The following is a 26,015-nucleotide window of genomic DNA, read 5'->3' on the forward strand; positions in this document are numbered from 1 at the left end:
CCCAGAACCCTAGGATCATGACCTGAGCCGAAGGCAGACGCTTAACCGACTAAGCCACCCAGGCACCCCCAAAAATGAGTTTTTGATATTTAGCTCTAGCAAGAAATGAGGCTGGGCAGATGTCACCTGATCTGAAGGCACAGTAGGGGAAACATTTCAAAGACTTTCGTGCTCAGATGTGACAGTGGGTGCAGTCCTCGCCTTCCCATTTGGGAAAGGTCCAATAACCTGACTCTTTTGCAGTACGGAAACTGCGTTTATACCTGAAATAGGAGCTTGAAAACAGTGGCTCTTACTTTTTCCCCTTTTAGAATATGGTTTAGAACCTGCTGGCCAGAGCTAAGAGGTTATTTGTATGTGGAGCCAGGAAACAAGGCACTGGAGACAGTTGGTCCAGGTAACTCAATCCAGACATTTTTCTAAAGTCTGAACCACTGAGATTGAATTTAATCATCTAATTTAAACAGTTTTCCAAACTGTTTCTCCCCCATGTAGATCCGATCAAACATATAATTGTCAGTAGTACAGAATGTCTTCTGGCTGTCAGCTTTGTAGGCCAGCTTGCCCATAGAAGTGGACAAGGGCAAGGAATGATCCTTACCTATATTCACAAGAGAGGCTCTTTCTAAAGATTTATTTATTTATTTGAGAGAGAGAGTAGGGGGAGGGGCAGAGGGAGAGAATCTTTCAGATTCCCCGCTGAGCACAGAGACCGATGTGGGGCTCAATCTTATGACCTTGAGATCATGGCCTGAGCCGAAATCAGGAGCTGGACGCTTAACTGCCTGAGCCACCCAGGCTCCCCAGGAGAGGATCTTTTTGATACTAGAGTAGAAAGATAATTCCTTTATCCCCAGTTAAGTATTTTTTTAATCAGTGGAATGATTATAAAACAACAATTACAAAGTGACTCTGGAATCAAGACACACAGTTGAAAAACCTCAGTTTCAGGTCCCGTGTTACAACCTGAATACTTTGAAAATTTGTGTTTTTTTTTTTTTTTTTAAAGATTTTATTTATTTATTTGACAGACACAGTGAGAGAGGGAACACAAGCAGGGGGAGTGGGAGAGGGAGAAGCAGGCTTCTGGCTGAGCAGGGAGCCCGATTCGGGGCTCGATCCCAGGACCCTGGGATCATGAGCTGAGCCAAAGACGCTTAACGGCCGAGCCACCCAGGTGCCCCGAAAATATGTGTATTTAGCTGGCTTTCAGCTCAATCTGTTGGATCCAAATATTGGGTGTATTAGTTTCTTAGGGCTGCCATAAGAATGTACCACAAACTGGGTGGCTTAAAACAACAGAAATTGATTGCCTCCTGGTTCTGGAGGCCAGAAGTCTGGTCTGTCCAAGTCTCAGCAGGCCCCGGTGTTCTCTGAAGGTGCCAGGGAAGGATCTGTTCCACGTGTGTCGTCTTGTAGCCTCAGGCGTTCCTGGGCTCCCAGATGCATCAGTCTAATCCTCTGTCTTCATGTGGCGTTTTCCCCGTGTGTCTTCACATCTGTTTCCCTCTGTGTGTGTCTGTTTCTGTGTCCAAATGTCCCTTTTTAAATAAGAATAGCAGTCACATTAGATTGGGCCCTCTCTGATGACTCATTTTAACTTGATTACCTCTGGAAAGACCCTCTTTCCAAAAAAGGTTATATTCTGAGGTATTGAGCTTTAAGACTTTAGTGTCTCTTTCTTGGGGGACACAATTGAACCCATAACAACGGGTTTAGGTTTCTTACTAAGGAAGACTCATGAACTCTTCAGTCAATTGACCCTTGGACAATGAGGGGGTTAGGGGCAGCAACCCCCACACAAAGTCCCTGTACAACTTTTGACTCCCCCAAAAGTTTACTAATAGCCCAGTTTTGACTGGAAATCTTACCTATGACATAATCAATTAACACATATTTTGTATATGCATTATACGCTGTATTCTTACAATAAAGTAAGCTAGAGAAAATAAAATGTTAAGAAAATCATAAGGAAGAGAAATTACATTTACAGGACTGTATTTACTGAATAAATCCACATATAAGAGAAACCACATAGTTCAAACCCATGTTGTTCAAGGGTCAGTTGTATTTACTCTGACAAGGAACTCTGATAATCTTTCTCTTCGTCATACTCTTAGAGACACATGTCTTTTTTTTTTTTTTAATATTCACAGCAACCCTTTAAAAAAAAAAATTTAGGGGCACCTGGGTGGTTCAGTGGTTAAGCGTCTGCCTTTGGCTCAGGTCATGATCCCAGGGTCCTGGGATCGAGCCCTGCATCAGGATCCCTGCTCAGCGGGAGGCCTGCCTCTCCCTCTCCCATTCCCCCTGCTTGTGTTCCCTCTCTCACTGTGTCTCTCTGTCAAATAAATAAATAAAATCTTTAAAAAAATTTAATTCCAGGATAGTTAACATACAATGTTATATTTCAGGTGTACAATGTAGTGATTCAATAATTGTTCATTACTCAGCACTCATCATACGGGTACTCTTAATCCCCTTCACCTACTTCACCCATCCTCATGCCTACCTCCCCTCTGGTAACTATCTGTTTGTTTTCTATAGGTAAGATTCTGTTTTTTGGTTTGTCTCTTTTTTTCTTCTGTTTGTTTTGCTTCTTAAATTCCACATATGAGTGAGATCATATGGTATTTGTCTTTCTCTGACTGACTTATTTCACTTAGCATTATACCCTCTAGATGCATCCATGTTGTTGCAGATGGTAAGATTTCATTCTTTTTTATGGCTGAGTAATATTCCTGTGTGTGTGTGTGTGTGTGTAACTGCTTTTTCCATTCATCTATTTTTTTTTCCATTCATCTATTGATGGACAGTTGGGCCGCTTCCATAATTAGGCTATTATAAATAATGCCTCAATAAACATAGAGATGCATGTATCTTTTCAAATTAGTATTTTCATATTCATTGGGCAAATACCCAGTAATGGAATTACTGAATCATGTGGTAGTTCTATTTGTAATTTTTTGAGGAACCTCCATACTGTTTTCCACAGTGGCCGCAGCAGTTTGCATCCCTATCAACAGAGCAAGAGAGTTCCTTTTTCTCCATATCCTTGCCAACAATTGTTTTTTGTATTTTTAATTTTAGTCATTCTGACAGATGTGAGTGATATTTCATTGTAGTTTTGATTTGCATTTCCCTGATGATGAGTGATATTGAGCATCCTTTCATGTATCTGTTGCTTATATATAGGTCTTCTTTGGAGAAATGTCTGTTCATGTCTTCTGCCTATTTTTAATCAGGTTATTTTTTTGGTGTTGAGTTGTGTAAGTTCTCTATACATTTTGGATACTAACCCTTTATTGGATATATCATTTGCAAATATCTTCTCCCATTCAGTAGGTTGTCTTTTAGTTTTGTTGGTTGTTTCCTTTGCTGTGCAGAAGCTTTTTATTTTGACGTAGACCCAATAGTTTATTTTTGCTTTTGTTTCCCTTGCCTCAGGAGACATAGCTAGAAAAATGTTGCTATGGCCAATGTAAGAGAAATTACTGCCTGTGCTCTCTTCTAGGATTTTTAAGGTTTCAGGTCTCATTGCGAACTTTAATCCATTTTGAGTTTATTTTTGTGTATGGTGTAAGAAAGTGGTCCAGTTTCATTCTTTTGCATGTGGCTCTCCAGTTTTCCCAACACCATTTGTTGAAGAGACTGACTTTTTCCCATTGTGTATTCTTGTCTCCTTTGTTGTAGATTAATTGACCATAGAAGCATGCGTTTACTTCTGGGCTCTCTGTTCTTTTCCATTGATCTCTGTGTCTGTTTTTGTGCCAGGACCATACTGTCTTGATTACTATAGCTTGGTAGTACGACTTGAAATCTGGAATTGTGATACCTCCAGTTTTGTTCTTGCTCAAGATTGCTTTGGCTATTCGGGGTCTTTTGTGGTTCCTTACAAATCTTAGGGTTGTTTGTTCTAGTTCTATGAAAAATGCTGTTGGTATGTTGATAGGGATTACATTAAGTCTGTAGATTGGTTTGGGTAGTATGGGACATTTTAACATTATTTTTTCAATCTGTGAACATGGAAAGTCTCCATTTGTGTCATCTTCAATTTCTTTCATCAGTGTTTTATAGTTTTCAGAGTACAGGACTTTCACCTCTTTGGTTACCTTTATTCCTAGGTATTATTTTTGCTACAATTGTAAATGGGACTGTTTTCTTAATTTGTCTTTCTGCTGCTTCATTATTAGTGTATAGAAATGCAATGGATTTCTGTATATTGATTTTGTATCCTGTGAACTTTCTGAATTCATTTATCAGTTCTAGTAGTTTCTTGGAGTCTTTAGGGATTTCTATATATAATACCATGTCATCTGCAAGTAATGAAAATTTTACTTCTTCCTTACCAGTTGGGATACGTTTTTTCTTTCTTTCTTTCTTCCTTCCTTTCTTTCTTTCTTTCTTTCTTTCTTTCTTTCTTTCTTTCTTTCTCTCTCTCTCTCTCTCTCTCTCTCTCTCTCTCTTTCTGTCTCTGTCTCTCTCTCTCTGTCTAAATGCTGTGGCTGGACTTCCAGTACTATATTGGATAAAGTGATGAGAGAGGACATCCTTGTTTTGTCCCTGATGTTAGGGGAAAAGCTTTCGGTTTTTCCACCATTGAGTATGATGTTAGCTGTGGGTTTTTCATATATGGTCTTTTTTTTTTTTTTTTTAAAGATTTTAAAGAAATTTATTTGAGAGAGAGAGCGCACATGAGTGGGCAGAGGGAGAGGGAGAAGCAGGCTCCCTGCTGAGCAGGGAGCTCGATGTGGGGCTCGATCCCAGGATCCTGGGACCATGACCTGAGCTGAAGGCAGATGGTTAACGACTGAGCCACCCAGGTGCCCCTCACATATGGTCTTTATTAAGTTGGTGTATATTCCCTCTAAACTTCCTTTGTTGAGGTTTTTTTTTTTTTTTTTTTTTTATCATGAATGGATGTTGTACTTTGTCAAATGCTGTTTTGGCATCTGTTGAAATGGTCATATAGTTTTTATCCTTTCTCTTGATGTGATGTATCATGTTGATCGATTTGGGAATACTGAACCACCCTTGGAGATGCCTGTCTTACAGGCACGAAACATTTGCAAACTCCAATGGCTATAGTTCCTTCAGGTCTGAGGATGTCCTTGATGTTTGTACTTACTTTGTTTTATAATCTGTAGAGAGGAATAACTGAATATTTATCCTGTATCCATTATTTAAATGATAATGTGTTTAAAGGCATCAAATCGGTAGTTAAAAAACAAAGTTTATTGTAAGATAAAGAACTGAGAGTTTAGTTGTAGGTATGCATGACTTAAGACTTTCAGAGTTGGCAAACAAAAATGCTAATGCAAATTTTTTTGTTGTTGTTGACTAAGTGCATAAAAATCCAGAGTCAGTAGAGCAGAGCTAATGTAGAAAAGATTTCAGAGGCTTTAAATTGGACCTTAAAAGGTGGGAAAGAAATATTTCCACTGCTAAAGAATTTGCAGAAAGTTAGTTTAAAAAGGGAAACATGACACAAATAAAACTTCAAAGAGTAGAATGGGCAAATTGGCAGGGTGGTGGGTTTTAGTCAACAGATACTTACTGAGTACTGACTGTGTGCTTACATTCTAGGCACTTGGAATATCTCAGTGAATAAAAACATAAAAATCACTGCCCTGTGGAGCTTACATTCTAGGGGTGTTTGTGTATATGTATGGTGGGAGGAAACAGACAATAAATGAATAAGTAAATATTAGAAACTGGTTAGTATTTTAGAGAAAGGAGAAAGTAGGTGGTAGGGGAAAGAGGATTGGAGTACAAGGGAGAGGTGGCTGCAATTTTAACCAAGTGTTCAGGGCTGGCCTCAGTAAGAAGGGAACACTTGAAGCAAGGGAGCTCCATGGCTGTTGGAAGTGCATTCTTCAAAGCGAGAAGCTGGGCAAAGGAGCCCCCTGGGGCAACCCAGGTAAGAAACGACAGAGCCTGAATCAGGGTAGTAGCTTTGAAAAGGGATGACGTAATGGACTGTATTCTGATTATACTGTTTTCTTGATGGCTTTTCTTGTAGACAGTAGGATTTTCTGATGGATTTAATGTAGAGAGTGAGAGTCAAGTGAGACACTAGGACTTGTCTTGAGCAACTGGAAGAATGGAGTTATCAGCTGAAAATAGGAAGCCTGTAGGGGCTGTATGCTTGTGGGGTGGGGTAGGGAGAATTTGGGTGTTCGATTTAGGATATGTAAGTTTGAGATGTCTGTTAGACATCCAAATGGAGAGATTAAATAGGGAGTTGTGCATATAAGTCTAGAGCTCAGCGGAGGGTTTGAGCTGAAGATAGAGATTTGAGTCACTGGCATATAGAGACTGGATGAACTCTCCAAGGGTGGGAGTATTGATAGAAAAGAAAACCAAAGACTAAGCCGTGGGACCTTTCAATATTAAGAGGAGAAACCAGAGAAAGGGACTGGGAGGGAGGAAGCACTGAGGTACAAGGAATAGCAATAGGATTTGTTTGGCTGTAGCGGAGGGTTACCTTCTTTTGAGACAGGGACAAAGGATACATTGGTAAAAGGTCTTGAAGACCAAGCATAGAATCTAGATTTCTTGGATGCTGCAAGTGAAGTATAAATTGATATAAGATTTGTCTAAAATGATTCATGGCAAATCCGTCCTTCTAATGCCAGTTCCCCAATTTAGAATCTTTGTGTTTGAGAAAATTTTTTTTGATATGCAATGTTTAGAGATAGGCACCTCACTCTATTGTGGAATTTGGTATAACAGGCTGTTTCGTTCTGAGTTGTTCAGAATAACAAATTCTTCATCTGCTTGTATGTGTGTATGTGCACATAGGCTCACACTTCTGATCAGTGGCATTTTAGAGAAGCTTCCACAGAGCCACCAAAGCCAGCAGGTCAGCATTACTTTCTGAAAACTTAGTTTTCCTCACAAGTTGATCAAGGAGCGGTTTCAGGCTTGAAAGCCAGACTTGAGGATGGAGTTTACTGAATCCTGGTTCTGGCCTCATGCTCTTTAGTTTTTTCTTTTTTAAAAGATCTTATTTGTTTATTTATTTGAGAGAGAGACAGAGACAGCATGCACAAGCAGGGGAGAGGGAGAAGCAGGCTCCCTGCCGAGCAAGAAGCCTGACTCAGGGCTCGATCCCAGGACCCTGGGATCATGACCTGAGCTGAAGGCAGATGCTTAATTGACTGAGCCACCCTGGTGCCCTTTTTTAGTTTTTTTCTGAGACAATCAGTCTTGCTTGTTGACCTCTGACTTGGGAGCTTGGGTTTTCTTTTTGCAGTGTAGGTTCTGAAATTAAAGACTAGTAGATTCCCAAGGAGACCGAAATAATATCTTTGGAACCTCAAGTGTGATGTGAAAATATACTAGAGAGAAAGATGTGGAAGTTCAACAGCATTCCACAAGAGAGATGAAGAATCAGAGGTGGTGGTTCGGCACCTCCAATGACCTACAGATCCCAGGTGTGTCATCCCTAACTTGGGAAAAAAACTTGAGCATTGTGCAGAATTTTCACTGAATTTTGTTTGTGACTGTTGGGTAATTGCTGACTAAATTAGTGCTTCAAAGAAATAACTGTTCGCATTTCATAGCCTTCGAAACTCGCTTTAAGACATTTTTTGGGGGGGGCATCGAGGTGGCTCAGTTGGTTAAATATCTAACTCTTGATTTTGGCTCAGGTCATGATCTCAGGGTCGTGAGCTTGAGCCCTGTGTTGGGTTCCATGCTTAGTGGGGTATCTGCTTGAGATACTCTCTGCCCCTCTCCCTCTGTCCCTACCCCCTCTTCAATCACACCCATGAGAATGCATGCGTGCACTCTCTCTCTTTCTCTTAAAACAAAACAAAACCAAAAAAAAAAACCCAAACTTTTTTTTTTTGGGTCCATTTTCTGTGTTGCCTTTTTGATCTAAACTCTCAAACTCTTTGGGAACTGTAGCAGGAAATTTAGATTTAACCTCAAGAGTCAATGTTTTGTCTTGTGTCTCCTCTAATATAATACAGATGTTGGGATGGCTATATTTTACTTGAACACTTATTGAATTTCTTCCTTACTCCTTTCTCTTTTTAATGGGAAACAGTCTGACTCTAGTCCTCATTAAACTCAGAGAATCTGAATTGTAATCTTGAGAATGTACATGGAGAGAAGATATATTCTGTCTATTTACTTAGGTTACAAACTCTTAAATTGCTCCACTCTTTGAGGGGAAAAAACCTTCCATCCAAGAAAAAGACACTGAAAAACAAACAAAAAATATTAAAGATTAGAAAAATATTAATTTAAGGACTGAAAAAGTGGATCTCTAAAATGCTCTGTTTTGACCAGAATGGGTATCAGTTCATTACCTGGGTAGTCTGTAATATGAGGGAGATGTCATTTTTTTTTTTAACACTCTGTATTCTAAGTTTATAATGCCTAGATTTTCTGTCTAGAAAGCTAGTTCTCTAAATCGCACTATTTCAGAGAATTGTACAAACCATCTGAATATTTCAGCAGTTTTGAGATTGCTGTTCCAGCCCTGTGCTCTGCGTACTCTCTCCAGGTCAGTTGGTCAGAGAAGGACCCAGTGTATTCAGTGACTGATACAAACAACAGAATTTGACTCTTTTGGCCAAAGTGACACATTTATCTACCGGTGCTCAACCAACAATCTGATTTTTTTTTTTTTCAGGTCAGTGGCAAATTAATTTAAGAGTTAAAACCACTGCAAAATGTAGATGGGTAAAACGAGCTTTTCATATGGTTTAGGTACCATTTCTTCATTGGCTCAGTGACCTGATCTGCTTCAACTAGTCTAAACATATGTGTCACAATTTTTGTATCCTCTTTTGATTTGCTCGATTACAGGCTTTCTTGTTGACTTGTGTTACAGAGGAAAATAAACATGTATCCATGTCCTCAGGCCAGTCACTGATTTGTTTACACTGACAGTTACAACGAATCATGAAATAGTCAGAGCTGTCTAAAATAGAATGGTGGCCTCTCCTGGGGTTTAGTGAGTTCTTGGTCAATGTAGCCAGGGGGACAGGCATGACTCTGGCATGTAGCCAGATGGCTATATGGCGGGGATCTTATATGAGACTTATGTTCTGAATGAGCAGTAGGTCTAGATGACTTCCATATCCCTTCTCACTCTTAGATGTTTTGATCAATTCATTTGATCCAGTGCTGTCAGGACTAAGTGTCAGGGTGGGGGGTGGGGGGCTTGGTTATAAATGAGCAATTTGGAGTCATGTTCACATCTGGTCCATCTTGTGCCAGTGAACCTGCTAATAATTACATGTGTGCACTTGGCCATGGTATGTAGAATCAGCATTCTGTGGGAGGAACATTTAAAATAATTTATTGTTTTGGCATTGACATTTGCTTTAAAATTTAAATTTCTATCATGTTCTCATTAGGAATGCTGGGCATCTGGTTTAAAACCACCCAGACAACCTGCGTTAGCTGGTACTTCGCCAATAACATATGTATAAGACTATACTAACTATACTAACAGCACCAGTTATCATGTCAGTGATAACTGCAGTTTTGTGTATCTGGTCAAGAACTGTATTATTTTCTAAAAAGATAGTAAAATATGTGTGTTATCACTGTGGTACACCTTATCATTGTGAATTATAACAAATATTCATTTATGAATGCCTGTTCCTGCCTCTCCATCCTGCCCTGTGTTTCTTGCTTTTCTGCAGACTTTGAATAACATTTACATGTCCGTTTAAGCCCAAAAGGTAAATTAGAAGGCACCAGAGAAAGACGAAGGAGCTGTTAGTATGGGTTGACATGGGTTTGAAACTCAGCTGTGAAACTCACTTGCTGTGTTTCATTGTTTCCAACCTCGTTTTAGATTCTTTAGGAAAAAACCCTGGGCCTCATGAAATCTGCTGATGCACGTCCTGTGTGCAGAGAGGGACATCTTTCCTGGGAGGGACCATGGTTCCCAGCCGGACCTGGGGCATTAGTGGGAGCAATGTTAGATCTTCTCTAGTCCTCTTCTGTTGTATTGGCTTGTACCTGGTTCAGTAGTCAGTAGATGAAAGGTGGAAGGGGGAGAGAGCAGCAAGTCACCGAAGCCAGAGTGTGCTCAACAACGAGGATCTTGATGTTCTTGAAAGCCAGTATTTGGTTTAAACCATTCTGCGTGGCAAAGATGAAAGCATATTCAACTTCTGAGAGTTATGGGATGACTGTAAAGTCTTCTAATAGGTATTTTTGTGTTGTAGGGCAGATCCAAAGAAAACCCTGGGAAAAAAGTTAGTTTTCAGGAAGTTTTGCTCCCCGTGGTATCTCCTGCCCTCTTGTTTCCCCCTCCTTACTCTATGGATGGTCTTACTCCATGTGACATGTTGACCAGGCAACCCAGCCTGTTTATATTCATGTCTTCTGTTGCCTTCTCCAGTGTGACGCTCAGGATCTCAAGTCCTCACTAGTGTCATTTAGCTGGCACAGACTCTTCCATAGTAGAGGTGTGAACCCTTGAACCAAGCTTGCTTTGACAAATTCAGCCAGTGTATACATTGCGCATTTACTAGACATCTACCTTTTGAAAGAGCTTCAGGTCTTTGGGTGCTGGGAATAGCTAAAGTGATTTCAGGATGCCCTTCCCAGCTTTGATGATCCTGTATAAAGACCTGGAGTTTATGTGGGTTTGTATATAGAAGAGTCTTAAAAACTAAAGTTCTCGGATGCAAAGAACTTGAATTTAGATCATGCAACTTGTGTGTTCTGACATTTGTACCTGCTAACAATTACAAATTGTTACATAAGTTTACTTACGGAGGATCTAGCAAAATATACTCCAGATCTGGTGACATTGATGTTCTAATTTATAATTAATTTATCACAGTATGACTGACAGATTTTAATTTCTTTGGTTAATACAAGGGGGTGAGAAGCCTTAGAGTTCCACAGCAGCCTCAAAAGGACTCTCATGTACGTGATTGTTTTTGCCAGGTGCAATGAATAGTGAATCGCTTTCCTTCTCTTTGGAGAGGTGTTGAACTTGGGTGACACGGGAGGAAGCTCAGTGCCACTGGAGAACGCCTGCGATTAGAACGGATTCCTGTCCAAACCATTCCACTTGACAGGCATGGAGTGGTAACAGGTTAGGTTCCTGGAGCTGGAGATGGGTTTAGAGGAAGGGCAGGCTGGCCTGGCCCCTGGGCCGGAGAGCAGAGCCAGAGGAGATTGAATGACAGCATCCAGGCCAAAGCTCAAGTGTGGCAGCAGGCTAGCCAAGGGAGCAAGCCGGAGCAGAGAGCGAGAAACTGGGCACGTGGCAGTGGCAAGGAAACTGAGGGCACTAGACCTACGGATGAGGACACAAGGGCAGGCAGGAGGACACTACAGGTCCCTGGGCAGGGTCTGGCAGCCCAGCTCACTGGAGAGCTGTCGGTAACCAGCTTGCTCGCTTCACAGTGAAAATGTCTGCAGGCAAATGCACTGTGCAAAAGATCAGATCACTGGGTCCCCTAACCTTGAATCCTCAGGATCCCTGGGCTTGTAGATCTGATTGCTCTGGCTTCAGGGGAGAGAGCTCAAGAAAACAACTGGGTTATCCTAAGAGAAGCTGGGGATATCTGACTCTGCACTGTTCTGCCTTCTGTCACCAATCAAATAAATAGCAAACCTCATGGCAGTCTCAGGAACTGTCATGGTTAAAGGAAAATGCTGGAGAAGAGGTAGGAAACTTTGATCCTTTACAACTGGTTTGAAGCTTTACATGCTGGCAGCTAAAGAGGTATTGATTCTATGTTCCCTGTTATCTGCTTTTACTATTTGGCCTGCAATATAATGCATTTAATGTACGTCTACTCTTTAATTTTGGTGTGGTCCTTTGAATATTAGAAGTTAACAGTGAAGAGGACAGGGGCATCTTAGTGGAGTAAATCATTCCATGGTCTTGGTTTCCAGTTTCATTTCATTAAGTGATGGTTTGCTCATTTTAATTTGGAATACAAAGAAGCCATTGAAATGGGGGAATATATTCATGTTCTCCTATCAGAGCCAAATGAGCAAAACATTAAAGAACAGGAGTTGAAATGGTTTCCAAATCAGAAAAGCCACATTTCTCTAGAATTTTCTCATTCTGGTTCCTATTTATATTTTCTGTGGAGGCTGAGTGGTGGTTGTCATAGCAATTCCTTTTTATATATGAAACTCTGATACTTGGGTTTTTATTATTTGTATCTCTTTTCAAGAGCTATTCGAGTCTAAATACTTGCTTTTAAATAATATCTGACCAGACGAGGTCTTTTAACCTTCATCTTATGACCCTAATATTTTTTGACCTTTGAATTATAGGACTTCTGAGGATTGTATTTTGGGTGGACCAGGAAATGGTCCTTTAAACAGGGTGGTTTGATGAAATCCTGTGAGTCCTGGTGCCCGCCATCCTTCCCTTTGCCTTTAATGCCTTCAGTGGCTCTGAGGCCATTGGGTATTTTCCATGGCAGCTGTACCCAGGTGGTCCTGACTTACATAAAAAGCCTTTGCAGGATTTGTTCCCTTTTCTTTCTCCCACCCCCTTTATTTCCTTTCTTCTGCATTTAGATTTTTTCCACACAGTTTTCATGTATTGTTTTGACGCCACTAATCTATAAAAATTTTTGTCTGAAGCAATGACTCGATTCTTGTCAAATCCATTAGTGTCTCAGGATTTAGCGTTTGTGTCTTTCCTGGGCTTTGGTATTATTGACCAGCCAGTCCTCCTTGAAGCTCTCCCTGGGGTGGTTCTTTTCTTTCTTTTTTTTTTCTTTTTTGGTCCTTCCTTCCATCTTCCCACCCATCCATTGGCTATGCCATGCCAAGATACTATTCAGGACCCTGCATTGTTCTGGTCTCTGAGCCTTTCCCAGCATCTCCTGGACTCTTCTTTAATTCCTAGTCCGAGAGGAGCCCCTCACCTCCAGTTCTGCCTTGAACAGCTCCATGTTCCACATTCACTTCCTCGATGGGCTTACTCACTCTCTAGATGCCACCTGTCACTAGAGAGGGCTGAACCTCAAATCCTTATCACTGGCCTGGCTCCTCACATCCGCAGCTCTCTGTATCCAGGCAGAGATCAAGAGAGTGCAGGGCATCTTTCAGGATCTGCTGGCTAACACTGGATTCATACCTTCTCCCTCAATTCCAGCCTGGCTAATTTCACTACCAGAGGCTCTAATCTTCTACCAGTTGTCTAGCCTGAGAACCTTTGAATCTTTGGCTCTCATTTCTTTTTCATTTCCTATACCTAGCTTCTTATGAATGATCACTGCTAATTCACAGTATTTTTTGATCCCAGCCCTCTCTTTTTACCCTGATTCTATAAAAAGAAAATTTTATAGGCGAGGCCAGAGAGCTTAGAGAGCTTCTTTGCCCTTTTTATTAGTTACCACACAGAAAAGCCAGCACCGGATTCGCTGACTTGAATGCAGATCCCTGGTTAAAAACCATGGGTCTGGCGCAGTGGTTCTTAGGCTTTATGGTCTCAGACCCTATTTAGACTTATAAAAATAATGAAGACTCCAAAGAGCTTTTGTTTATATGGGTTATAGTTATTAATACTTATCATAATAGAAACTAAAAATGGGAAATTAAAAATGTTCTTTTTAAAAAGCAATGAGTTCATTATATATGAACATAGCATATTTTTATGAAAAATAACTTTTTCAAAACAAAAACTCTCAGAAGAGTGATACTATTTTACATTTCTGTAAATTTTCTTAAGGAGTGGCTAAATAGAAGACAGTTGGACTGTTAAATCTGCTTCTGCACTTGTCTGCTGTGATATCATACATCATGTAACCTGTGGAAAGATCCACTGTTCACTGGTGCAAGAACGAGAGTGAAAATGAATAATGCCTTAGTGTCATTAGGAAAATGACTTTGATTTTGAGGACTCCCTGAAAGGGTCTTGGGGTCTCCAAAGTCCCATGATCACAATGAGAATCATTGGTCTAGAAGGTTGCTAAGTCTTTCTCTAACTCACCATTTTATTCTTGTTCATGATCTTTCAATTTTGGTTTTGAAGTTTATATCAGGAAAGTTCAAAATTAAACACCATTATGTAGTCAGAATCTAATATTTATCAGTGACATTCAATCTCCAAGGCTTGAAAATACGTCCTATGATAAAGTGGTAGCTTTTTGAAGATCATGATGTCAAAAAAATGAAATAAAAAACATGATGCTAAACTTCCATGCTCATGAGAATCAGGCCACGTTTCATCATTCTCTCCAGTTCTGTGTTCTCATCTCTTTAGTTCTTCTGGTTACATGGACTGTAATTTTCTTTAATAGAAAGTTAAGTTACTTGTGTTACTGGAGAGCAAGATGGATATATAGGAAATAACTCTAAGCTCTATCATTGCACCTTTCCCTTCCTTTATTTGGTAAACATACTGAGGTTTTCTTTATTTTTTTTTTTAAAGATTTTTTATTCATTTGAGACACAGAGATAGAGAGAGAGCACGAGCAGGGCGAGTGGGAGAGGAAGAAGCAGACTCCTGCTGAGCCAGGAGCCCGATGCAGGGCTCGATCCCAGGACCCTGGGATCATGACCTGAGCCGAAGGCAGACACTTAATGACCGAGCGTTACATACTGCATTTTTCTATATGCTCAAAATCCTAGATGCTGGGGATATTAAATTCGTAGACAAAATGGTCCCACCCCTGAAATCATACCATAGTATGAATAGCAGCTTAAATGTCAGTAATCACAATATAATGTTAACACATAACACAGAAGAGAACTCCTTTAAGAGAAACCTGCGGTGATGCAACGCAAGGTGACCAATGATCTCCAGTCCCCTTTCTGTCCAAAGAGACCATTGAGAACAGGTAGATCCAAAGATTTCCAGCACTTAATATTGAGCAGAAAGCTTTTCATTTTCCAGGTAACTATGGAAATTTTTATTCTTCTTGGGACTTAACATAAACCAGAAGAGTTGGGTGCATAGTGGTGAGTGGACTGTGGGGGGAAGAGGTGGGCATTTAGAGCTAGAAAGGAGAACAGCGGTGATGGGGATGTGAAGATGAGCAGGGGTGTAGGTCCCGTCTCTGGATAGCAGCCTCTCTGGAGAGCAGAGAGTATCCTCTTTTCACACCACACTTGAGTTCAGGCATGGATTGAGAGAAATAATACCACCACTCTTACTACTCCCATTAATTGTAGCAGCCAACAATGTACCGAGTACTCATTGTGTCCCAGGCACAATGCTAAGCTGTTTGCATGCATGCATGTAACTATTATTTATTGAGTGCCTTTGATGTGCTAGACCGTGGGCATCCAACAGGGCTACTGTTACTATCCCTGTTCCAGATAAGCAAACTGAGTAAGTTTCAGCAAAGTGCCTAGTAACATGCGAGACTGCCAGGATGGGTCCTTATGCATCGTGCGGGTGATGAGTCACTGAGTGCCCCTGGGCACGTCAGAGGATGGACCATCTGCGGGGTCACCGTCTTTGCTGTGGTTTTCTTCATCAGAGGTGGCTAAAGCAGAATGTGCGGTTTGGTCTCATCAGGCCACTGGGAGCTAATGTCCTGGTGAACACGGCAGTGGCTAGGGTTCTTCCCTGGATATTCGGAAGTTGGGAATACAGAGAAAGGTAGCTAGTGTGATTTCTATGTTGAAAGTGAAGGGCATGTCCAGTAAAATATGTTTTTAAAATTATCCCTGAGCTGTTTTTTAAATCACAATCAATAAAGAAATCTATCCAAAGGAAGCATTTCCCATAAACTACACTTTGGAAATAGCCCAGGTTTTTTTTTTTTTTGTCCTCAGGAGAAGGAAGTTTGGGGGAGAGAGCAGGGCAGGAGGAAGAGGGACATTTTTATAGGTAACAGCGACTTGTGATGGGCTTCCTTTCCCCAGCGCCGGCTCCCTGGTTCCCAGCCATGTTTGTGTGTTCCTGCACGGGGCAGCCATTGGCCTTCTGGAAAGCCTGGAGGCTTTGACACTCGTCCTGTTCACGGTGTCAAAAACTTGAGGCGCCTGGGTGGCTCAGATGGTTAAGCGTCTGCCTTCGGCTCAGGTCATGATCCCAGGGTCCTGGGATCGAGTCCCACATCGGGCTCCTGGTTCAGCAGGGAGCCTACTTCTCCCTCTCCCTCTGCCTCTCTCCCTGCTCGTGCTCTCTCTCTCTCTGTATCTCTGTGTCTCAAATGAATAAATAAAATCTTTAAAAAAAAAAACACAACAAAACTGTGCCTTGTTCACTGCAGAGGGTGCGGTAAATACATGATCTTTTCTTCCTTCTTAGGAGTGAAAAAAAAAGTGCCAGAAAGAGGGTGGAGGCGGGTGAGGCCATGTCCCTGTTGCCGAGGGGGGCTTCTGTGAAGGCTGGGTGTCTGTCGTACGTAAAGGGTGACTTGCTTGTATTTTCCACCTGCTCGGCTGCCCCGGGGAGGAATAACCTAAGGGGCAGGAGGTTGGGTAGACATGCCCATTGGTTGGAAAACGTTGGGAACCTTGATACAAGCCTCCAGAGGAGAGTGAAAGAATTTTCAAAACGGAAATGATTACTTAACTGGTCTGTGTTGACAATTCACTTTGGACCTGTCTGTGTTTCCTCTTACTTCACTGGCTTAGGAAGTGACCTCAGATCAAGTAAGTGAGTGAGAAAAAACAGTTGAAATTAAGTCAAAGTACCCATGAAAGTGATATTTCAATTCAAAAAAATTGTAAGCACCAACTGTGCCTCTAAAAGCAGTTTTATTTCACGTTTGACTTTTCTTTCCCCTCCATAGTTTATAAGGAGGAAAGCTGCTGAGCCTGGGGCACCAGCCCTGCAGGCCGTGTTTGGATTGTGTCATTTGTTGGCAATCAGAATTTTAAAGAACCCAAAAGGGAATCTCAAAGATCATGTAGTCTAATGCTCTCATTTTACGTTTTTGTTTTATGAAACTCAACGAAGCGATGTGCCAAATGATTTTAGAGCAGTGATAGCAGACATGGGATGGAAATCATATTCTCTCTGCATGATGCGTGCACAAAGCAACAACATAAAACTTGTCCCTCACTAGTAACTACATTGTAAGTTATCTGTTGCTGTGTCATGAACCACCCTATTCTCAGTGTCTTATACCAGTTTGTTATTTCGGTGGTTCTATGGGATGGCTGGGCAGTTCTTGCTCGGGGTCTCTCCATGCTTGTGTGGATGCTCAGAGGTATCTGAAGGCTCAAGGGGGCTGGACATCCAGGACACTTTTTTACACACAGCCACCGGGTGGGGCTGGCTGTTGGCTTGAAGGTCAGCTGGGCTTGGGATCAGCTTGTCTTGAAGGTCCCTTCTGTTCTGTAAACTTGGGCAAGTTATTCCCTCTCAAGAGACTCATTTCATGAGAATGTCTTAGGTTGCAAGGAAGACATTCATTTAAGTTGCTTCTCTGACTTTAAGATCACACCTACACATCACATCAATAAAACTGATGAACTGGATTTCAAGAATAAAACAACTGGTGGGTGTTCAGGGTTCAAGGAAGCAGCCGATGTTTATGGATTAGTTAAAATGTCGTTCCCTGGTTCTTGCTTGAGGGTCTGTTTTCTTTTCCTTTTGCTTTTTCCATCTTCTGTTTCTGCTTTATGTAGAACATCTGCTTACCATGATCCTTCCTCGGGGCTCCCTTCATTCTGCATCTCAGTCTAGTTTCCATGGCTCGGTCCTTAATCCTTAGTACAAATGAGAGAGAGAGGCAGGCAGAGGACTCTGTGATGGGCCCTGCTCGTAGAGTCAGGCTATGTGGTTACTGGCCACCCCAGATTGACTGCCCCTAGGTTGGTGTCTGCTCTAGACCATCAGCTGTGGCTGGCGGGGGTGTGTGTGTGGGGGGGCAGGATCTTGACCTGAGCTGAAATCAAGAGTCAGACACTTCAACCGACTGAGCTACCCAGGCATCCCTGTTGGGAATTTTTTGATTACTGATTCAATTTCATTGCTGATAATTGGTCTGTTCAACTTTTCTATTTCTTCCAGATTCAGTTTTGGGAGATTATATGTTTCTAGGAATTTGTCTATTCTAGCTTGTCGAATTTGTTGGCATATAATTTCTTACAATATTCTCTTACAATCCTTTGTATTTCTGGGGTGTTGATTATTTCTCCTCTTTCATTTTTGATTTTATTTGCCCCCCCCCCAAGAGTTTTGTTGATCTTTTCAAAGAACCAGCTTCTGGTTTCATGGATCTGTTCTGGGTTTTTTTTGGTTTCTATTTTATTTCTGCTCTAATTTTTATTATTTCTTTTCTTCTACTGGTTTTGGGTTTTGTTCGTTCTTTTTCTAGCTCCCTTAGGTGTAAGGTTAGATTGTTTGAGATTTATCTTCTTAAGGTAGGCTTGTATTGCTATAAACTTCCCTCTTAGAAGAGATTTTGCTGTATCCCAAATATTTTGGATCATTGTGTTTTCATTTTCATTTGTCTCCATGTATTTTTTGATTTCCTCTTTGATTTCTTGATCCATTCATTGTTTAGTAGCATATTACTTAATCTCTGTGTATTTGTGTCCTTTCTGGATTTTTTTCTTGTGGTTGATCTCAGTTTCATAGCGTTGTGGTCAGAAAAGATGCATGGTATGACTTCCATCTTTTTGAATTTGTTGAGCCTTGTTTTGTGGCCTAATATGTGATCTATTCTGGAGTATCTTCCATGTGAACTTGAGAAGAATGTGTATTCTGCTGTTTTAGGCTGGAATGTTCTGTATATATCTCTTAAATCCATTTGGTCCAATGTGTCATTCAAAGCTATTGTTTCCTAGTCAATTTTGTTTGGATGATCTGTCCCTAGATGTAAGTGGGGTGTTAAAGTCCTCTGCTATTACTGTATTACTATTGATTACTTCCTTTATGTTTGTTACTAACTGCCTTATGTGTCTAGGTGCTCCCATGTTTGGTGCATAAATATTTACAATTGTTACATCTTCTTGTTAAATTGTTCTCTTTATGGTTATATAATGTCATTCTTTGTTTCTTGTTAGTCTGTTTTTTGCCTATTTTTTCCGTTTTAAGTATTGCTACCCTGGTTTTCTTTTCACTTCCATTTGCATGATAAATGCTTCTCCATCCCTTTACTTGGAATCTGCATGTATCTTTACGTCTGAAATGAGTCTCTTGTAGGCAGCATATAGATGGGTCTTATTTTTTTATTTGTCACACTATGTCTTTTGTTTAGAGCATGAGTCCATTTACATTCAAAATAATTATTGATAGGTATGCATTTATTGCCATTTTGTTACTTGTTTTATGGTTGTTTTGTAGTTCTTTGTTCCTTTCTTCCCTTGCTCTCTTCTCTCATGATTAGCTGGCTTTCTTTAATGATATACTTGGATTCCTTTCTCTTTATTTTTTGCATAGCTATTACTTTTTTGTGTGTGTGTGGTTATTACTAGGTTTGTATAGAACATCTTCTGCATAGAGTAGTCTATATTAAGTTGATGGTTGTTTAAGTTTGAACCCATTTTTTACTCCTCCCCCCCATATTTTAGGTATATGGTGTCATAATTTACATCCTTCTGTGAGTCCCTTGACTGATTTTTTTATAGTTATACTTATTTTTACTGCTTTTGTACTTCCTACTTTCTTACTCTTACTTACGGTCTTTCCTTTCCACTCAAGGAGTCTTCTTTAACATTTCTTGTAGGGCTAGTTAGTGGTCATGAATTCTTTTATCTTTTGTTTGTTTGGGAAACCTACTCTGCCATCTTCCCAGCAATCTCTACTACATGGTTATTTGTGCAACCATTTGTTTGTTTGTTTGTTTTTTAAAGATTTTATTTATTTATTTGAGAGAGAGAGAATGAGAGACAGAGAGCACGAGAGGAAAGAGGGTCAGAAGGAGAAGCAGACCCCCCACCAACCAGGGAGCCCGATGTGGGACTCGATCCCGGGACTCCAGGATCATGACCTGAGCTGAAGGCAGTTGCTTAACGAACTGAGCCACCCAGGCGCCCCTGTGCAACCACTTTATAACCTGTAAAGTGTTTTATATGGTGTCATACTTTATATCCTTTTATTTTGTGAATCCCTTGACTGATTTTTTTTTTTTTAAGATTTTATTTATTTATTTGACAGAGACACAGCGAAAGAGGGAACACAAGCAGAGGGAGTGGGAGAGGGAGAAACAGGCTTCCCACAGAGCAGGGAGCCCGATGCGGGGCTCGATCCCAGGACCCTGGGATCATGACCTGAGCCGAAGGCAGATGCTTAACGACTGAGCCACCCAGGCGCTCCCCCTTGACTGATTTTTATAGATACTTAATTTTTACACCTTTGTGCTTCCTATTTTCCTTACTCCTGCTTGGGGTCTTTCCTTTCCACTCAAAGAACCCCCTTTAACATTTCTTGTAAGGCTGGTTTAGGGGTGATGGATTCCTTTACCTTCTGTTTGGGAAACTCTCTCACCTGTTCTGAATGACGGCCTTGCTGGATAGGGTATCCAGCTCTAGCAGATCCACCCCCTCTAGCCAGGCCTGCCTTAGTCCTGGTGGTGGCAAGTCCCCTTTCACAGGGGATCCTGCTAACACTGTGCATCCTGCCCACACGCGCACTGTGGATCTGCACCCCCCAATACACTGTTGGCTGGAGACCATCCAAAGCGGTGCCACGAGCCTGGCAGTGTGCAGGCAGCCCCAACAGGGGCCAGCACCACTCCAAAGTGACTATTGTCTTGGGAAGAGGGAAAGATAACCACACATACCAGTCAGATGGCAGCCCCAGCAGTGGGCTGGGGGCAGACAGCTGGTCTGATTGCAGGCCCTGCCACCAAGAAAAGCTTCTCAGAGGACAACACAGAGAAAGCACCCTGCAGTTGGATGCTAGTGCATCTCTGGCAAACGCCTGGTCTCACTCAACTCAAGCCAAAGGCAGCCCCAGATTGGCCCACTAACACCAGAGGGTCTAAACGCTGCCCACAACAGGCCAAGAGAGCCACAGTAGACGACTGGATGAAGGAAAAAGTGGCTCAGTCACAACCACTGGGCGCATCCAACACATGTAGAAGACAGTCCTGAAGCACCAGTTTCCGGAGAACAGGGGACATTGTACTGCAGGGCACTATAGGACCCCTTCATAAGGCTACCGCTTTCAAGAGCAGGAGATGTAGCTTGCTTTCCCTTTTTCTGTTTTAACATTTTTTTTTTCTAATGATTTTATCTATTTATTTGACATAGAGGTGTGAGTGAGCACAAGCAGGGGGAGCGGCAGACTTCCCGCTGAGCAGGGAGCCCGATCTGGGTCTCTAGCCCAGGACCACAGGATCATGACCTGAGCTGAAGGCAGTCGCTTAACCAACTGAGCCACCCAGGCGCCCCTATGGCTGACTTTCCTAACACATAGAAACAGACACAAAGAATTAGACAAAATGAGGAGACAGAGAAATATGCCCCAAATGAAAGAATAGGATGAAATCACAGCAAGAGACCTAGGTGAAATGGAGAGAAGTTATATGCCCAACAGAGAATTTAAAGTATAATGGTCATAAAGATACTCACTGGACTTGAGAAAAGAGTGGAAGGCATCAGTGAGACCCTTAACAATGACCCCAAGACTGGCAGAACAAATTCCACAGCTAAATGAAGAGAAGAGGCCATATGGAAGAGGGTAAGAAAGGGTGGGGATGTGGCGGGGAGCTAAATGGACCTGCAGGGCTGTCCCCTGGGGGGGAGGGCCTGGGGCACAGAGAGGGGAGGGAAATAGTCACACTGGGGAGCTTGCACGGGGAAGATGAATCCCTGTAACCTTTGGCTTTGAAAACCAGAGGGGCCAAATTTCATGAGCTCTTACAGCCAGTGGGATTAAACCTTGGAATTTTAAAAATTAGCGGGCTCCACTCTGAGAGGAAAATGAATCCCTGCCCTTAAAGAGACAGCACAACAAACAGCCCATGGAAATATAGCACAAGAGCAGCAGTTTGAAAAATGCCTGGGGCTTACAGGTGGGAGGGTGATTTACTCATCTCAGAGCTTAACTGGAGGGACAGTGACCACTGGGAGAGCCCTCCAGGAACAAAGGAGCGGGCCTAGGCCATTTCCCTCCCCTGCCCCCAGCACAGACACATGAGTACCTGTGGGAACCAGTGGGGTGCTCACAAGCCCCCCACCCCTGTTTTATCCTGGGATGAAGCCTGACACTCCAGAGTTATTTCTGTGCATACACAGTTTAGGTCCCTGGCAGACTGGTTTTTCCTGAATTGCATCTTGGCATTACGTCATCGGGGTCGTCCTGAGGACTGCTAGAAAGATACTGTATTAGCTATGAGATGCTGTGACGGTCAGGCTCCCTCCGTCACTTAATTTCTTCTTAGGAGCCTGAGAAATTTCTCTTAGATCTAAGTATCTGCACTCTTAAGTAACTGTTTTCAGCTTATGGACTCTTTAAATTGAGTAATGATTACTTACCTCTTGACGTTGGCAACTAGGAAGCTCGGTGGTAATTTTCCCCCTTCATCCTAGTAAAGTCTAGAAGACCTCAGGGCACGTGTGAGGCTACTGACCTTACTTCTGCCTTCATCTTTCCCTTCATTTCCCCTTGCTCTGATTTCCTCACTCAGATATGTAGTATACGCTTTTAAAAAAGGAACTGCTTTACGTATTTTTGGACTGAGGCAGGTATGGATGCAGAATGCTCTTCTTTTAGAGTTCCATTAGAGTAACTGAGGGATAGTGATGTGATATTAGGAGTAAAAAGTCACTGTTGACTTGTGCTTCACCCGTGGTTCATGCTCAAGCTTTTGAAAACCATTAAATCAGAGGAGAAAATAAAAACACTCTCCCCTTCCCCCTTTCTTTAGCTTACAAAATTCTTTCGGGTCTTTCTGAGGTAGTATTACAGCTTTCCTGGATAGATGTTTTAAATTTAAAGAGTGTCTACGTTTGGTAATTTTCCCCTCTTATTTCTTCTCGGGAGCACAGTTGAGTCAACACTTAAAATTCCTGTGTTTTGTCAGTAAGGAAATGTGACCAGGAATAGACACTCTTTCTGTGAAGCAGCAGCTGGTTCCTTCTCTGGTTCCCAGGGCATGGCTTCTCCAGAGGAGCAGTGGTGATGGAACCCAGGACCGAAGAGCTTCCGTGGACAAGATACGTGGAGCTGAGGGCTTCTCTTCTGCCAAAGCTGCAGCCTTGGTGGAATCCTCTTGCCAGTCCTTTGCCTCCTGCCCACCTCAGCTGGCCTTGGGCTGCTGGTCCCCCCATTCCCAGGGCCTGGGTTCTTACCTTGCCTGCCCTTCGAAGTGAGCACACAGCTCCTGCCCCAAGCTAATCTGTTCTTGGTGAGCCGTACCTGGGTTGAGGACAGGATCAAGTTTGCCTCCCAACCCCCATGCTATTTTCCAAAACAGGGACAAGTGACTTGAAGGATACTGGATTATTCTTAAAGTATCTTAGAAAGGAAGAGGGATCACCTCTTATACCACTGTCCCCTTTGCAGTCTTTCCTTCTCTTTCCTTTGGTAGGAAAGTCATGACTGCCCCTGAGCTAGAAAAGTAGGGAGTGACGAGGGAGCTGAAAGCTCTTGTAGGCTCAGCTCCGACAGGCACCGGCGGTCCAGAGTCGTCCTTCTAGGTCTTCAAAAGCCTCAGTAAGTTCAGCCCCAAAGCACACCCGTATCGGGTTTGGGGGCACTTCTCCCTAGAAACGCACCTCTGTTTTCTTTGTGGACGGTAGCATACATAGTCCCATCAGAAAATGGCAGAGACCTTTCACGGCCTGCAGACTGGTGTGGATGACAGCACCACAGCACAGGATGCTCGAGCGTGGCCATCGTTCTCCTGTTAGGATAGTAAGGAGTTGCATGAGGCTTTCTCATCATGTCATGGGTTGAGTCTGTCTATGGCTGCGTGGTCCGGCAGACGGTTTTTAGATTGCATGTAAACTGGTAGCAGGAATGTTTTCAAACAAATGTTTGGGGCCTCTTGTTAATACTCAGAGGCTAACAAAACTGTTCTAACGAGGGAGTATCTACACTGTCAAGTCTTTGCTTAGGAGAGACGGTAGAGATACAACCACCTGTCTGCAATTTCCCACATTATGTTCTCAGAAGAGAAAAATGAGCACATTTGAGTTTTTTTTTTTTAGGATTTTTATTTATTTATTGAGAGAGAAAGAGAGAGAATCATAGAGAGAGCACATGAGAGGGGGGAGGGTCAGAGGGAGAAGCAGACTCCCTGCCGAGCAGGGAACCTGATGCGGGACTCGATCCCGGGACTCCAGGATCATGACCTGAGCCGAAGGCAGTTGCTTAACCAACTGAGCCACCCAGGCGCCCCATTTGAGCCTTTTTAGATCTGTAGGTATGACAAATACAATTGTTCATTCTGTGCCTATTAAATCTTTAAAAGGAATGTGTTTTTATCCCCGAGGAAATGTTACCAAAATTTAAAAAAGAAAGGAAAGCTAGATGACCTTGGATGTTGTATTGATAATATCTTAGCTGTGACTGGTCAGCGTTCTGTGACATTAATTTCAAAACCACTCTCAAGAAAAATTGAAAATGTTCTGAGGTAAAATTCACATTTTCCTTCTTGGCCCCCTCTCCCATATTTTGCTCATGTGATGGGACAGTATCTGTGTCTGCAGGACAGGATGATCTCCGAACCTATCTTTGAGAGAGCTTAGCCTCTGAGAGACTGACATTTAAGGTGATTTTCTATAGTCTCTCTCTCTCTGGAAAAACTTTGGAGCTGGTAAAAAAAAAAAAAAAAAAAGGTTTCCCTGGGAGAAGGTCACATTTCATCTGTATCATAAATATGTCAGATTAGAAGAGAGTGTCCTAGTGGTAGGCTGTGAATTTAGATCAGATAAAAATTGTGAGTGCATTTATGGGAACTCTTTGTTACTTCTCTAAAATCTAAAGGTTAGAAATTAATGTGTGAGAGCAGTCAGATTTAACCAAAACATTTTAGTAAGATAAACACACCTAAAAAATTATACAGATAACCTTCAAGACCTAGGGAGATAGTATAATGTGAAAATGAGGGACGTTTGCTACATAGAAGGAAATATGTACTTTTTTCTTGAAAAAGAACCCATTTAGGTACTGGGCTAGTTCCTACTGAGTATCCTAAATTCAGAGGTACGTTGAGATGCTATTACCATTTAAAAACACTTCATTTATACTCAGTCTTAAGAAAATGGTTACAAAATACCACAGGCAACCGGTTTAAGAAGTTAAGCTTGACAAGCTAAAAAGAGTCAACATTTGCAGTGAAAAAGAAAAATGCGTTCAAGAAATAAGCTTCGGCTGGGCCTTCCACAATCCTCAAGGCAATGCGGGAGGTGGGACACCTCAGCGAACACACCTTCTGTGTGAGCCCTACCTGTACAAGGTGTGGGGGCTGGGGACGGGGGTCCTGCCCTCGGGCAGTCCTGTGATCTGAAGTCCCGGTGCCATGTGAGGGCTCCTCCAGGGCTCAAGGGATTTTAAGGTTTGCCTTCCATTAGGCAACAAAGCCAGAACTCTTCCAGTGAGTGGTGCACGTCTGAGTTCCCAGCTCTCCGGAACTGGAGCGGCCCTGCTGTCACACTTGCATGGTCTGGCAACAGGGCGTTAGGGCCGAAAGGGCGGGTCCGTGATATGTGCGAGTGACAGGGGCTGGAAGGATCACAGGAGCTGTGTCTAGCGGGGAAGAGGAAGACTAAGAAAGGCCAGAAATGAAGCTACTGGTTTCATTTTAGAGAACTGGCATCGTATAACTTGAATTTAGTGGAATTACATGAACCCCTTTGTGCCCCCCCACCCACCATGGGCCTACCCATAATCCCATAGTCCCAGTAGGAACATGTTCAGTTTTTAGAGATGGTCTCAGATTTAATATGTGAAGCAAACCTGTTATCCTCCCCCCTTTTGTACCACTAGTGATGTGCTTCCTAGAGTCCACCAGCGTGTCTTTCAGGTAAGATGGAGCACATGCATTCTGGACAATTTGTGTGCAGATGTCTAAGTGGGAGGGCTAGTGTTTAAAATCCCAGGGCTGGCGGAATGAAATGGAAACTCATGTGTTTTAAGCATGAACTTTCCCAACCCAGGTAACGGCTCAGCCTTCTGTCACACACTTACCCGGTACAGA

At 42.3% G+C, this 26,015-nt stretch overlaps 1 long non-coding RNA gene across 1 annotated transcript; it reads right to left on the reverse strand.

Moving 5' to 3' along the window:
- Nucleotides 1-521: 521 nt before the first annotated feature.
- On the reverse strand, nucleotides 522-25,668 carry LOC135362494 (uncharacterized). Its single transcript, XR_010407260.1, has 3 exons — nucleotides 25,266-25,668; nucleotides 22,348-23,717; nucleotides 522-1,541 (listed from the first exon to the last, which is right to left on the reverse strand). It is a non-coding gene; the product is annotated as an uncharacterized LOC135362494 (long non-coding RNA).
- Nucleotides 25,669-26,015: the final 347 nt, after the last annotated feature.

This window comes from Mirounga angustirostris, unplaced genomic scaffold (assembly GCF_029215605.1).
Source record: "Mirounga angustirostris isolate CCGP_5_RB_7025 unplaced genomic scaffold, mMirAng1.0.hap1 SCAF_14, whole genome shotgun sequence".
In the NCBI taxonomy this organism is placed as follows: domain Eukaryota; kingdom Metazoa; phylum Chordata; class Mammalia; order Carnivora; family Phocidae; genus Mirounga; species Mirounga angustirostris.